The 14,729-nt window shown below is 52.3% G+C and overlaps 1 pseudogene; it reads right to left on the reverse strand.

Annotated features, from left to right (window-relative positions):
• Positions 1–294: 294 nt before the first annotated feature.
• On the reverse strand, positions 295–8,581 carry LOC140898104 (C-type lectin domain family 2 member B-like; annotated as a pseudogene).
• Between the last annotated feature and the right edge of the window lie 6,148 nt (positions 8,582–14,729).

The raw sequence follows: 14,729 nt of genomic DNA on the forward strand, positions 1-14,729 counted from the left end.
GGAGAGAACAGACATTTCTCCTCTTGCTCCTACGTTCCAGGCCCTAGGTGTCCCACGAGGAGTGTAACAGGGGGTCTACTCCCTTGGCAGGTACAGCGCTCTTAAAACTAAAAATGGAAAATTGAAACCAGTTTAAAACATTCATGCTTTTATCCAAAGCAATATCTGGCAACAGCAAAAACCAGGAACTGGTGGTGTAAACTTGCAAACTTCAAAATCAATTGGGTTTTCAAAAGACCCCAAAAACTGACCCATAAAAAAAACTTTGTTAAAAAGTTCCTGGGCGGGGGGGGGGGCGGGCAGCGGCGCGGGAATGTAGAACATCCCCCCATAGCTCTATGCCAGACCACCGAATGGGAATGATGAATATTTTTCAAAGATTCCATACATAATTTTCTAGAGTAAAAAGCTTCTGTGGGGGAATGTCAGGGCAGCGAAAGCTGAGGCTGGTGCCTTGGCTCAGTTAGGCAGAGCTCCTGGTCCAGCTGAGGTAGGTTAGAAAGGCTGGATTTGAGCCGTTCCACTGGCGGAAAAAGAGACGGCACGGGTGGGGGGACAAGATGTGCAAACAGCATCTCTGGTTTTCACCTGAGTCCACAGTGCTCTGTCCAGTGATGCGCAGAGCATTCCCTGATATTCCGGAATTGCTCAGATGTGATCTTGTAAAGAGATCAGTCCGGCTTTTCCGGGACTAATTCCACAGTACTCTCCTTACGAGCCCCCTACCACGGCAGCCTCCTGTGCCTCTGTAAATGCATCGGGTTTGGTGCAGATCCAGGGTCTCTCACTGCTGCATCGCCAGCTGCTGACCCCATTCACATCGTTCAGATACGCGCAGTCTCCTCCTCCTCCTATCGGAAACCTGCAAGACAGAAGCCAGGGAGCTGGTGTCAGGTAGGAGTTGGACATTTCCCATCAGTCACAGGCAGGGAGAGACGCTCTCGCACAGTGCAGGGAGCTGCTGCACTCACAGCCCCTCACGATTCCCCTTCCTGCACCTGCCACAGGCCCCAGCTAGAAAGGGGGCAGTGGGGCAGGAAAGCCAGGAAAGGTTCGAAGATCAAGTGACCTCCATGGAGCATTTATGCTGGGTGGGTATTAACCCAGTTCCTACTCTCCCCCCCTACACACCCAGCTGGGTCTGGATGGGCCCCTGCAGGCCCAACCCACCCAAACTGCCCTGGGCGCAGGTTCCAGGTGACTCTCAGCGTGGCGAGGAGCAGCAGCAACGCTGCACAGAAGAGCTGGGTCCAGGGCTCCCTGGACAGTTTACATCAGCTCTCAGGCCAGAGGCCTGTCAGGACAGGCTGTATTGCAGGGGGTGGCTGGAGTGAAATGCAGGCAGCACAAACCCAGCAGCCATGGGGTGACCCCAGCCACTCACACAAAGCTTCCCGTGAGAGCTGGAGGCCAGCGCTTCCCACCTGGGAACAGGGTGGGATCCAGGTCCACAGGCAAATCCTTCCCCATGGTCCCATCCTGGCTACTCACAGTAGACATGTGCTCGGCTAGGAGAAGGCCCAGCACTATTCTTTGGGCAGGCCGGGATCTCCCTGCCCTCAGGCCACCAGCCTCTGGCTCGGGGTGAGATCTGTCCCAGAGAAGGGAGAACCCAGCTCACAGCCACCTGAGCAGATGGCTGTGGGTGGCTCCCCCACCGGCATCACCCCAGACGAGCTCTGAGGAGATGGCAATGATGCACCCAGAGCCTTCTGCTGGGGTGGGCGCCCACAAGGTGGCAGATTTCAGGGTTAACACCGCACTGAGATGCCTGTTTACCCAGTTCTGGTAAATTGGCATCACATTAGCTATCCTCCAGTCATCGGGTACAGAAGCGGATTTAAATGATAGGTTACAGACTACAGTGAGTAGTCCTGCAATTTCACATTTGAGTTCCTGGTCCCGGTGACTTGTTACTGTTTAGTTCCTCGATTTGTTTCAAAACCTCCTCTAATGACACCTCCATCTGGGACAGTTCCTCAGATTTGTCACCTAAAAAGGACGGCTCAGGTTTGGGAATCTCCCTCACACGCTCAGCCATTAAGACCGCTGCAAAGAATTCATTTAGTTTCTCTGCAATGGCATGGTGCCAGCTGCGGTGTGGACAGACCCCAAACAGGCCGGCTAACAGATGGGCTCATGAGGCAATCACAAAGACAGACTGCTGCCGACATCAGGGTATCCTTGCTGGAATATGTGAAAATATCTGACTGGGATCAAACAACAGGTCATCAACTGACTTGTTTTCTAAGCCTCCTCTGGGCATATTTTCCAGCTTCCCATCAAACGCCAAGGGCTCTTTTAAAAATGCCATTCAGCTGTAAGTACCTAAGACTGGCCACATGAGTCAGACCAATGGCCCATCTAGCCCAGTGTCCTGTCCTCCGATACTGGCCAGCGGTAGGTGCTTCCAAGGGAATGAACAGAACAGGGTCAGTATCGAGTGATCCATCCCATTCACACCCAGCTTCTGGCAGTCAGATGTTTATGGACACTCAGAACATGGGGTTGCATCCCTGACCATCCTGGCTGATAGGAACGGTAGAGCTATCCTCTGTGAACTTATCTACTTCTTGTTTGAACAGAGTTATACTATTGGCCTTCACAACATCCCCGGCAACAAGCTCCACAGGTTGACTGTGTGTTGTGTGAAGAAATACTTCCTAATAACATCAGCCACACTATCAGAGGCTCGTTCACCTGCACATCCACCAATGTGATATATGCCATCATGTGCCAGCAATGCCCCTCTGCCATGTACATTGGTCAAACTGGACAGTCTCTACGTAAAAGAATAAATGGACACAAATCAGATGTCAAGAATTATAACATTCATAAACCAGTCGGAGAACACTTCAGTCTCTCTGGTCAAGCAATCACAGACATGAAGGTCGCTATCTTACAACAAAAAAACTTCAAATCCAGACTCCAGTGAGAAACTGCTGAATTGGAATTAATTTGCAAATTGGATACTATTAATTTAGACTTAAATAGAGACTGGGAGTGGCTAAGTCATTATGCAAGGTAGCCTAATTCCCCTTGTTTTTTCTCCACCCCCCCAACCCTCCCGACATTCTGGTTAAACTTGGATTTATGCTGGAAATGACCCACCTTGATTATCATGCACATTGTAAGGAGAGTGGTCAGTTTGGATGAGCTATTGCCAGCAGGAGAGTGAGTTTGTGTGTGTATGGGGGTGGGGGAGTGAGAAAACCTGGATTTGTGCTGGAAATGGCCCACCTTGATTATCATGCACATTGTAGGGAGAGTGGTCACTTTGGATGGGCTATTACCAGCAGGAGAGTGAGTTTGTGTGTGGAGGGGTGGAGGGTGAGAAAACCTGGATTTGTGCTGGAAATGGCCAACTTGATGATCACTTTAGATAAGCTATTACCAGCAGGAGAGCGGGGTGGGAGGAGGTATTGTTTCATGGTCTCTGTGTTTCATGGTCTCTGTGTATATAATGTCTTCTGCAGTTTCCACAGTATGCGTCCGATGAAGTGAGCTGTAGCTTACGAAAGCTCATGCTCAACTAAATTGGTTAGTCTCTAAGGTGCCACAAGTCCTCCTTTTCTTTTTCCTTTTGTTTGTGTCAGACCTGCTGCCTATTCATTTAATTGTGACAGGTTTCAGAGTCGCAGCCGTGTTAGTCTGTATTCGCAAGGAGAAAAGGAGGACTTGTGGCACCTTAGAGACTAACCAATTTAGTTGAGCATAAGCTTTCGTGAGCTACAGCTCACTTCATCGGATGCATTCAGTGGAAAATAACAGTGAGTAAATTTATATATACACAGAACATGAAAAAATGGGTGTTTAAAACTATTCCCCCTCCTCCCCCCACCACCACCACTGTTCCTCAGATGCTCTTGTAAACTCCTGGAAATGTGCTGGAAATGGCCCACCTTGATTATCACTTCAAAAGGTTTTTTCTCTCTCTCCCCCCACCCCACTCCCCTGCTGGTAATAGCTCATCTTAAGTGATCACTCTCCTTACAGTATGCGTGTTAAACACTCATTTTTTCATGTTCTGTGTGTATATAAATTTACTCACTGTTATTTTCCACTGAATGCATCCGATGAAGTGAGCTGTTAAATGTTAAATTTAATTACATTATGGTCACTATTACCGAGCAGTTCAGCTACATTCCCCACTTGGACCGGACCCTGTGCTCCGCTTAGGCCTAAATCAAGAATTGCCTCTTCCCTTGTGGGTGCCAGGATTAGCTGCTCCAACAAGCCGTCATTGATGGTGTCTAAAAATCACTTCTCTGCATCCCATCCAGAGGGGACATGTTCCCAGACAATATGGGGATAGTAGAAAACCCCCATTATTATTGGGTTTTCTGCTTTTGTAGCCTCTCTAATCTCCGTAAATTTCACAGTCCCCATCCTGGTCAGTAATATATTCCTGCTGCTAGATTCCTATTCTTCAAGTGTGGAATTTCTATTCTGAGAGATGCTAGGATACAGTTGCATTTGTTTAAGATTTTTACTCTACTTTACTCTATGCTTTCCTGGACGTGTAGTGCCATTCCCCCGCCAGCGTGACCTACTCTGCCGTTCTTTCAGTGCTGATGGTCCAGGGTCAAACCCTGCTATCGGCTCAACTGCGGTTTGGTTATTTGATCACACCCAGATCCCACTGAAATCCCTCTTGGGATGTCATCTGGGCCATCTCTACTGTACCCCCGTTGTCATGGCAGCCCCAGGCACTCAGCATTTGTGACTATCAGGCATCTTTAACGCAGATGGCCCCACTAAAGCCAGACAGATCTGAAAGCTTTGGCCAGTCTCCCAGCAGACAACACTTGCTTCCACCCATCACTAATACACAGATTACATAGCACTGACTGGTGAGTCGGCTGAACTCGCTATCTCAGACACCAGGGACCCAAAGCCCAGGCAATTCACAGAGGACTTACAGGTTGTTGAATTTGGTGCCATTGGCCCATTTCCAGAGCTGCCCACTGTCCCTCCAGAGGCCAATCCAGTGGTCAAGTCTGCCTTTATAGCGCAGCACGAAAGCCTAAAAACAGCAGAGGGAGAGGTGGGGTCAGAGCACAGGCTCTGTGCACCAGAGAATCACAGGTAGACACTGAAGGGCTCTGTTTTCAGGGAACGGCTGGGGATTTTCACCTTCCTCTTGCCCAGCTCTGGGTAATTCAGTATTAACTTTCCCATCCCAAACCCAGCTCCCCCTCACACCAATCTGCCCTGGGCTGGAGCAGCTCTTGGGTGCTGCTGGGTCTAAGCTGCCCCCCCCCCCCACCTCTCTATAGAAGGCCACATTCTCTGTCAAAGCCTCGCCTTACAGAACAGCTGAGTTCCCCTCCCCATCAGAGGGGAAGGAAAGAGCCCAGCTGAGCTCAATAAGGGATGCTGGGAAGGACCAGGGATGAGAGAAGAGCCACCAAATCCTCAGCCAGAAGGGGCCAGGGCTAAGAGGAGCCCCCCCCATCCTCATCTGGCTGCCCAAGAGCACTGGCTCTTCAAGTCAATCTGGGATCTCAGTACCCCTTTGGCCCCACGCCACCCAGAAGACACTCAAGCCAGCCTAGCCCGAGAGAGGGGCGGTCTCCTTTGAGAGGGCTGACAGTGAGTGATCCCTGCAGTCAGACACGGACACTAGAGGTGCCCCGGGCCAGCCAGCCAGGCCTGGCATTCAGCAGCTGGAAGCTCATTTACTCAGAGCTGCTCCTCGAGCCCAGGTTCTCCTGCAGCAGCTGCTGAGCCAAGACCAGAACGTTGCAATTCGAGCATCTCTCACCACTTCCTGCTCACTGTTGATCTCAGCCAGGGAGGCGCTGAGCACAGAGCAGTGGGTCAGGCTGCAGGTCCAGGTCCTTTCGGCCTCAGAGAAATAGTAGCATTTCCCTCGGTATCCGATCCAGCAACGGGCCCCGGTTCAGGTGATGGAAGCTTAGGTCTCCACACTGAGCACTGAGAATGAGACAGCGACACGTGGTGTGAGCGAGACCCGCCACCCGCCAACGAGGAGAACAGGGGAGATCATCCCCTGCGCCCCAGGCTTCTGAGACACCTCGAACCAGGGTGGGTACTGAAAGGCCATGAGGGAGCCAGGAGGACACTGGGAATCCAGCCCCAGAGAGGGTTTATCTGACTCTGCTCTCACTCTCTTGGGTTCACATTCAACAGGGATGCAGCTGACAAACCGCTCATGCCAGGAAGCCCAGGACAGAGAGCTGGGCCCAAGCTCCGTATTACAACACGGGGTGGTCAGAGAGCTGCAGAGGGAGGGGACAGTTACCAGGGGGCCAGCAGGGGGGCAATAATTAATGGGTAGGAGATTAACTTCAACATGATTTGCCAGGTCTAGTACCCCAAGGAGTTCTGCTAGCCTGGACTGCTGCCCCCTCCCCCTGCTCTGCGCTTTGCTTCCCTGGAGAGGCAGGTTGAGATGAAGACGGGAACAAACTCCCTTCCCTTCAGGAGACCGAACGCCCGCTGCCCGGCCTGTCCAGCGCAGCCAGCCAGGTTCACGATCACCATAAGCAGCTGCCATCTGCGCTCGCACACGCTGTCTGTGCAGGCGGGGACGTCAATAGCGCGACGAGACCCTGCCCTGCCGAGGTCACCAATGGGTGGGTTTCACACTGCGTTAAGGGAGGTGTCCGTACTGCGTTCCACGGCTCCTTTCAGTGACACGCCAGCACCTGCCCAGCACTGGGCACCACCCGGGGATGCAGGAAGGCCAGGCTGGCACCTCAGGGCGACACGCTGCAGGCAGAGGGCCCAGCTCATTGCTGCCCTGCACCGTCAATCACCCCCACTCTGCACGGGTATCAGTGACCGTGCCTGGGGCCCGGCAACAGTGACTTGGACCCAAAGTGCTCAGAGATGGGCTGGGGGGAGCTAATGTCAGTCCCGACACAGAGAGTGCCCAGGTGCAGGGGTCTGGGAGGGAGCAGGAGGAGGGTTGGGGTCTGAGAGGGAGCAGGAGGGGGGTCTTGGAGGAACATCCCCCAGGAATCCTCTGTCCCAGGGGCAGAAGCCAGACAGGCCAGGAAGAGAGACTGACTGTGGTGGCTCCCGGGGGAATGGGATGTGAAGAGAGGGGGAAGGGAAGGGAACGGTGAGAACTCACCTGCCAGGAGAATGATGAGAACTAAGAACATGGTTGCGAGGGCGACTAGGAGCACAATTGTACATTTCTTGTAGTTACATTTCCTGCAGTTAGGACGAGGGTCTGAAACAGAAAGACCCATCAGGCAGGGCCGCGAGAACACGTCTCCCCGATGGCACCAGGGCTGGAGCTGCCTTAGAACAGTGGTTCTCACCCACCGGTTCGTGTACCCCTGGGGGTAAGCAGATACGCGCAGTCTCCTCCTCCTCCGATAGGAAACCTGCAAGGATCATTTTCAAAGATCAGTCTGACTGTGTCAGGAACATGCCCGTGCTCCACCAAAGAGCCCAACCAACCATTATTCCTGGTGGGCTGTGGAATCAAGGTGGAATACAGGCTGGCCCACCAGGGCTCCTCATCCTCAATAGGTGGCAAAATGTCCAGCCATTTTGTATCTGGGCAGGACACGAATGCAAGGAAATGAGTAGGGGTGAGTGTGAGTGTCTGTAGTTTCTCTTGCGATGTGGCTGAGAGGCTCACTGGCTGGATAAATATGAGTCAGCTGAAATGGGAGATTCTAAGTGATGGGTGGGAGCTGATGCGGCAGGGGCCTGACATCATGCTCCAGAGAGCCAGGGGATATGGGCAGGTGGGGAACACCTTGCCTGAGAACAGCCACAGAGGCAGGGGACAGGGTAGATTTACCTCCTGGACCACACAGTGGGGGACATGTGGGGTGGGCAGTGCTATATACTGGGCAAGCATACTGGGGTCCACTCAATTCTGCGAGCCATAGTCAAGAAGGTCACTGACTTGGGTGACACCAGCGAAGACCAGCCTCCCATGTGCCACAAGATCTGGTTTGTGCAACAGGAGTTCAGGAAGGAGGTCTCCACCCTCGGCTGATGTGAGAGATCTGGTTGCGGAGAACTTGCAGGGCCTGAGGAGACCTCTGTCAGTTCACAGAGATTTTGGAGGAGACATCTCACATGAAGGACAGCAGGCTGCTGGTCATATCAGAAGACTAGGAGGCAGCAGAGGAAGGCATAAGACCACAAGACAATAAAAATGGCCCTGGGGGACTCCACAATTTTCACCAGTTCCTCAGGGCATGAAGGTTCCTCTTCTCCACCAGAAGGGTGTGCACAGCCCTTCTGCATGACAGGAGGAGCACCATGCTGCCCAGTGGTTCTGCCCAGATGATGGCAAGGTCCAAGCCAAGGCCATCCCAGAATGTGTGGTACAACTGCTTGTCAGCCATTGATGCCTGCAGATTTTGTTAATGGGCATGAAACAGAGGTCTTCTGAGAGCTTGTCCAGAGTGAAAGGAAACAAGAAGTCCACGGACTTAATGGAGCCCGCAGACTCGTGGTCTATCTGAGTAAGGCACACAGTGTCATTCCCACTCCAACTGACAGGGAGGGACAGCTCCTCTCCCCCCTCCACATCAACCTCCATTGAGCCCCAGTGCACCACCTCCTGAACCACATGGTCCATGTGCCTTGATGCAGGCGGAAGGAGCCCCAGCGGGAGGGGAAGAGAAGGCCCAACGAATGCCACCAAAGCCTGCGCATATAGTGACACGTGGGACAAGGCAGCTGCCACAGGAGGTAATGATCCCCTTGCCTCCTGGTTAGGCCTGGAAGGAGCAGGTGCCACGGGTAGAATTAGCAGAGGCAGTTGTCTTTGATGTAGTAGATGTTGAATTAACCGCAGACACTTGAGCATAGGCCTGGGAGTGGGCCCTGCTGGTGGGCAGATGCCTTGCAGAAGGAGGGGAAAATGCACCCATCAGCCTTCTCTTTGGCAGGGGGCTTGCATTTGCTCTGAAAGGAGGAGGAGTCATTATCCTTCCAGGGATAACTAATGGTCAGACCTATTGAGGGGAGTATTGTGACAAAGTGGGGATTTTCCCTTGTTATGCTGCATGTGAGTCTATGTGAGTCTTACTGTGTTGCATGAATTCTGTTTGTGACTTTTGCAGAGGCTGCTCCAGCTGCCTGCAGGGATGCTATGGGCACCCCTTCATAACCTGAGATCCAGGAGGGGAATACAACCAGGTGACTTTGGCCCGGGAAGTGAGACAAAGGCTGGAGGCGGAGCAACAGGCAGGGCAAGGGCCAGGCAGCCGGAAGCGAGTCAGTCTCGGCTGCCTTGGGGGGCAGGGAGAGGACCAGAGCCCTGGCTCTAGGGTGACCAGATGCTAAATCCAAAATATCGGCACCACCGCAGCGGGAGCGCCTTTTCAATTGTTACAGTCACCCGGCACATTCGGCGGGGGGAAATAAATCTTGCCGATGAAGAAAGAAGTACCTGCTGCCGAAGTGCCGCCGAAGCCCGTCAGCGACTGAGTTGCCGGCCGCCGAAGTGCAGCCGCAGACCCGGACGTGCCAGGCTCCCCCAGCCCTCACCACCGCCTAAGCAAAAAAAAAAAAGGCTGCCACACCAGAAGCTACGTTGGTCGGGACACGGGACACACTGCTCAGTATCGGGATGTCTGGTCGCCCTACCTGGCCCTGGGCTCCCCTCCCCCCAGGATGGACTTGGCTGAAAGTCACTGATTTCTGTGCTAATAAGTTCTGCCCTACACCGCGTTCCTGTCGACTAATTAACCTTCTGTTTTACCGGCTGGCTGCGAGTCACGTCTGACTGCAAAGCGGGGTGCAGGGCCCTCTGGCTTCCCCAGGAGCCCAGCCCAGGCAGACTCGCTGCGGGAGGCGCACAGTGGGGCAGGGGATGCTGAATGCGCTGAGGTCAGACCCAGGAAGGTGGAAGTTGTGTGAGCTGTGTGTCCTGAAGACAGTCTGCTCAGAGAGAGGAGGAGGCTCCCCCAGAGTCCTGCCTGGCATCACAGGGAGTAGATCCAGAGCATCGCCCTGATGACTCCGTGACAACTGGTGGCAGAGGTGGGATAAACTGCACCCCTATGGACAGAGCATCCTGCAGTAAGTGACTGGTGAGCAGTAAAACAAAGGGGGATTAGCGAGAGATGGGCGTGCTGAAGGCTCCAAGAGGTGCAGTTCCTGGAGGTGGAGGAGTCTACGGCTTAACCCAGAGAGAGAGTGGACCCCCGAGAAGGGCTGTCGCATTGAAGGGGTTCCTCCCAGGAATCATGGGGAGCTGAGAGAGCACAGGCCTGTAAGTCCGTGACCACTTGGGAACAGCTGGGAACAGCATGGTGATGGCCTATAACCACCTCCTTATGAAGGACATTGTAGAGCTGTGCAGAGAGAGAGGGCTGTGCATTGGAAAGCTCACTAAGGCACAACTGATTGCTCAGCTGGAAGAGGACAATCACTCTAAGGAGCCAGTTCCTGACTCAGCTGGGGCTGCAAGAGAGGCTGGGAGCAGCCAGGCAGCCCCAGGTCCCACACCGGTTCCTGACCCAGCTGGGGCCATGAGAGAGGCTGGGAGCAGCTGGGTGTCCAAGAGACCCGTGTCCCCAACCAGCAGGGGGTCTCCAACTGGTACCCCGTTGGTGGATCTGAGACGGATGGAATTGGAGCTGAGAGCAAAGGAGTCAGAGGACCATAAGAGACAGGGAAGGCATGAAGCAGAACAACAGGAGAGACAGAGGCAGCATAAACTGGCGATGGCTAAGCTGAGAAGCAGAAGGACCCATCCAGGGGATCCAGACCCTGCCCCTGTAACAGCTGAGGATTTGAAGACAGAGAAGGGCAACAGGGTTTGTTACAGGGATTCGTTCCTGGGTTAGTGTTTCTGTGGTGTAATATTTGCTACAGGTTGGGGGGCTGTCTGTAAACGAGGATTGGCCTGCCTCCCAAGGCCTGTAAGTGGGGGATTGTTTTCCAGGATAGGTTGTAGATTGTTGATGATGCGCTGGAGAAGTTTTAGCTGGGGGCTGTATATGATGGCCAGTGGTGTTCTGTTATTTTCCTTGTTGGGCCTGTCCTGTAGTAGGTGATTTCTGGGTACCCGTCTCATTCTGTCAATCTGTTTCCTCACTTCCCCAGGTGGTATTGAAGTTTTAAGAGTGCTTTATAGAGATCTTGTAGGTGTTTGTCTCTGTCTGAGGGATTGAAGCAAATGCAGTTGTATCTTAGGGCTTGGCTGTAGACAATGGATTGTGTGGTGTGTCCTGGATGGAAGCTGGAGGCATGTAGGTAAGTATAGCGAACAGTAGGTTTCCAGTATAGGGTGGTGGTTATGTGACCATCACTTATTTGCACTGTAGTGTCCAGGAAGTGGATCTCTTGTGTGGACTGGTCCAGGCTGAAGTTGATGGTGGGGTGGAAATTGTTGAAATCATGGTGGAATTCTTCAAGGGCCTCTTTCCCGTGGATCCATATGATGAAGATGTCATCAATGTAGTGTAGGTAGAGGAGGGGCGCTAGGGGACGAGAGCTGAGGAAGCGTTGTTCTAAGTCAGCCATAAAAATGTTGGCATACCGTGGGGCCATGCGGGTACCCATAGCAGTGCCGCTGACTTGAAGGTATAAGTTGTCCCCAAATCTGAAATGGTTGTGGGTGAGGACAAAGTCACAAAGCTCAGCCACCAAGTGGCACATGGCCTCATCAGGGATACTGTTCCTGACGGCTTGTAGTGCATCCTTGTGTGGAATGTTGGTGTAAAGAGCTTCTACATCCATGGTGGCCAGGATGGTGTTTTCAGGAAGATCACCGATGGATTGTAGTTTCCTCAGGAACTTGGTGACGTCTCGAAGATAGCTAGGAGTGCTGGTAGTGTAGGGTCTGAGGAGAGAGTCCAAATAGTCAGATAATCCTGCTGTAAGAGCAACAATGCCTGAGATGATGGGGCGTCCAGGATTTCCAGATTTATGGATCTTGGGTAGCAGATAGAAGACCCCTGGTCGGGGCTCTAGGGGTGTGTCTGTGTAGATTTGTTCCTGTGCTGTAGCAGGGAGTTTCTTGAGCAGATGGTGTAGTTTCTTTTGGTACTCCTCAGTGGGACTGGAGGCTAGTGGTCTGTAGAATGTGATGTTGGAGAGTTGTCTGGCAGCCTCCTGTTCATAAGGGCTGCATTAGGGAGGCTGTGTTGGTGAGTATCTGAGTGTCTGCTGTGGGGACAGTTTGACAGTTTGACCGTGTGTTTGATTGGTGGTTTGAAAATTGTGAATTGGGAGTGCTTTGTTCCAGGTGAGCCTTGAGTGGGCCTGACTGTATAAAAAACCAGTCAGTTGCGAACCAGCTGAGCAGCGAACAGCAGAGCGGCTAACAGAGGGAGTTTGCCTGGGAGTTCGCCTGGGGAGAGCCCACTGAGGCTTACATCTTGCCAGCTTCTCTGAGTAGATACTACAACTCCTGAAGAAGCTCGTAGAAGGAAGGTAATATGGACGGGGGGTGTTCAGCTGTTGTGACCTGCACTGGATGTGCCATGTTTATCTTTCTTCCACAGGACAGAAACGTCTTTGTCTGTACAAAGTGCAAGCTGGTCTCCATATTGGAAGAGAAGGTTCAAGGTCTGGAGCAACAGGTATCGACCCTGCATTGCATAAGAGAAACTGAAGATTTCCTGGACAGATGTCAGGATATGCTTCTACGGGCACAAAGTTCTGAAGATTCAGAGCAGGCTGCGCAGCGGGGACAGGAGGATGGGGAAGAAATTTGGCAGCATGTGATCTCCAGAAGAAGAAAGGGGAGCGTCCATGTACCAGCAACGCAGATACAGGTAAGTAACCATTTTCATGTTCTCTCCACAGGTACTAATGCGGAGAGTGGACTAGATGATACATCTGAGGGAAGGGAACAGAAGGAGACTCCGCCGATTGAAAGGCATGAGATGCACTGTCTTGGGTTGGGGGTTCCATGACCACCGCTCCCAAGAGAAGGAGGCAGGTGGTAGTGGTTGGCGACTCTCTCCTCAGGGGGACTAAGTCATCTATCTGCCGTCCCGACCGGGAAAACCGAGAAGCCTCCTGCTTGCCAGGAGCTAGGATTCATGATGTGACGGAGAGACTGCCAAGACTCATCAAACCCTCGGATCGCTACCCCTTCCTGCTTCTTCACGTGGGCACCAATGATACTGCCAAGAATGACCTTGAGCGGATCACTGCAGACTACGTGGCTCTGGGAAGAAGGATAAAGGAGTTTGAGGCGCAAGTGGTCTTCTCGTCCATCCTCCCCGTGGAAGGAAAAGGACTGGGTAGAGACCATTGAATCGTGGAAGTCAACGAATGGCTACGCAGGTGATGTCGGAGGGAAGGCTTTGGATTCTTTGACCATGGGATGGTGTTCCAAGAAGGAGGAGTGCTAGCAAGAGACGGGCTCCATCTAATGAAGAGAGGGAAGAGCATCTTCGCAAGCAGGCTGGCTAACCTAGTGAGGAGGGGTTTAAACTAGGTTCACTGGGGGAAGGAGACCAAAGTCCTAAGGTAAGTGGGGAAGTGGGATACTGGGAGGAAGCACGAGCAGGAGCGCGCGAGAGGGCAGGGCTCCTGCCTCATACTGAGAAAGAGGGACGATCAGCGAGTTATCTCATGTGCCTATACACAAATGCAAGAAGCCTGGGAAACAAGCAGGGAGAACTGGAAGTCCTGGCACAGTCAAGGAATTATGATGTGATTGGAATAACAGAGACTTGGTGGGATAACTCACATGACTGGAGTACTGTCATGGATGGATACAAACTGTTCAGGAAGAACAGGCAGGGCAGAAAAGGTGGGGGAGTTGCACTGTATGTAAGGGAACAGTATGACTGCTCAGAGCTCAAGTATGAAACTGCAGAAAAACCTGAGTGTCTCTGGATTAAGTTTAGAAGTGTGAGCAACAAGGGTGATGTCGTGGTGCGAGTCTGCTATAGACCACCGGACCAGTGGGATGAGGTGGACGAGGCTTTCTTCCGGCAACTCACAGAAGTTACTAGATTGCAGGCCCTGGTTCTCCTGGGAGACTTTAGTCACGCTGATACCTGCTGGGAGAGCAATACAGCAGTGCACAGACAATCCAGGAAGTTTTTGGAAAGTGTAGGGGACAATTTCCTGGTGCAAGTGCTGGAGGAACCAACTAGGGGCAGAGCTCTTCTTGACCTGCTGCTCACGAACCGGGAAGAATTAGTAGGGGAAGCTAAAGTGGATGGGAACCTGGGAGACAGTGACCATGAGATGGTCGAGTTCAGGATCCTGACACAGGGAAGAAAAGGAGAGCAGCAGAATACAGACCCTGGACTTCAGAAAAGCAGACTTTGACTCCCTCAGGGAACCGATGGGCAGGATCCCCTGGGAGAATAACATGAAGGGGAAAGGAGTCCAGGAGAGCTGGCTGTGTTTTAAAGAATCCTTATTGAGGTTACAGGGACAAACCATCCCAATGTGTAGAAAGAATAATAAATATGGCAGGCCACCAGCTTGGCTTAACAGTGAAATCCTTGCTGATCTTAAACACAAAAAAGAAGCTTACAAGAAGTGGAAGATTGGACAAATGACCAGGGAAGAGCATAAAAATATTGCTCGGGCATGCAGGAGTGAAATCAGTAAGGCCAAATCACACCTGGAGTTGCAGCTAGCAAGAGATGTTAAGAGTAACAAAAAGGGTTTCTTCAGGTATGTTAGCAACAAGAAGAAAGTCAAGGAAAGTGTGGGCCCCTTACTGAATGAGGGAGGCAACCTAGTGACAGAGGATGTGGAAAAAGCTAATGTACTCAATGCTTTTTTTGCCTCTGTCTTCA

The sequence above is a fragment of the Lepidochelys kempii genome, chromosome 14 (assembly GCF_965140265.1).
Source record: "Lepidochelys kempii isolate rLepKem1 chromosome 14, rLepKem1.hap2, whole genome shotgun sequence".
Classification (NCBI taxonomy): domain Eukaryota; kingdom Metazoa; phylum Chordata; order Testudines; family Cheloniidae; genus Lepidochelys; species Lepidochelys kempii.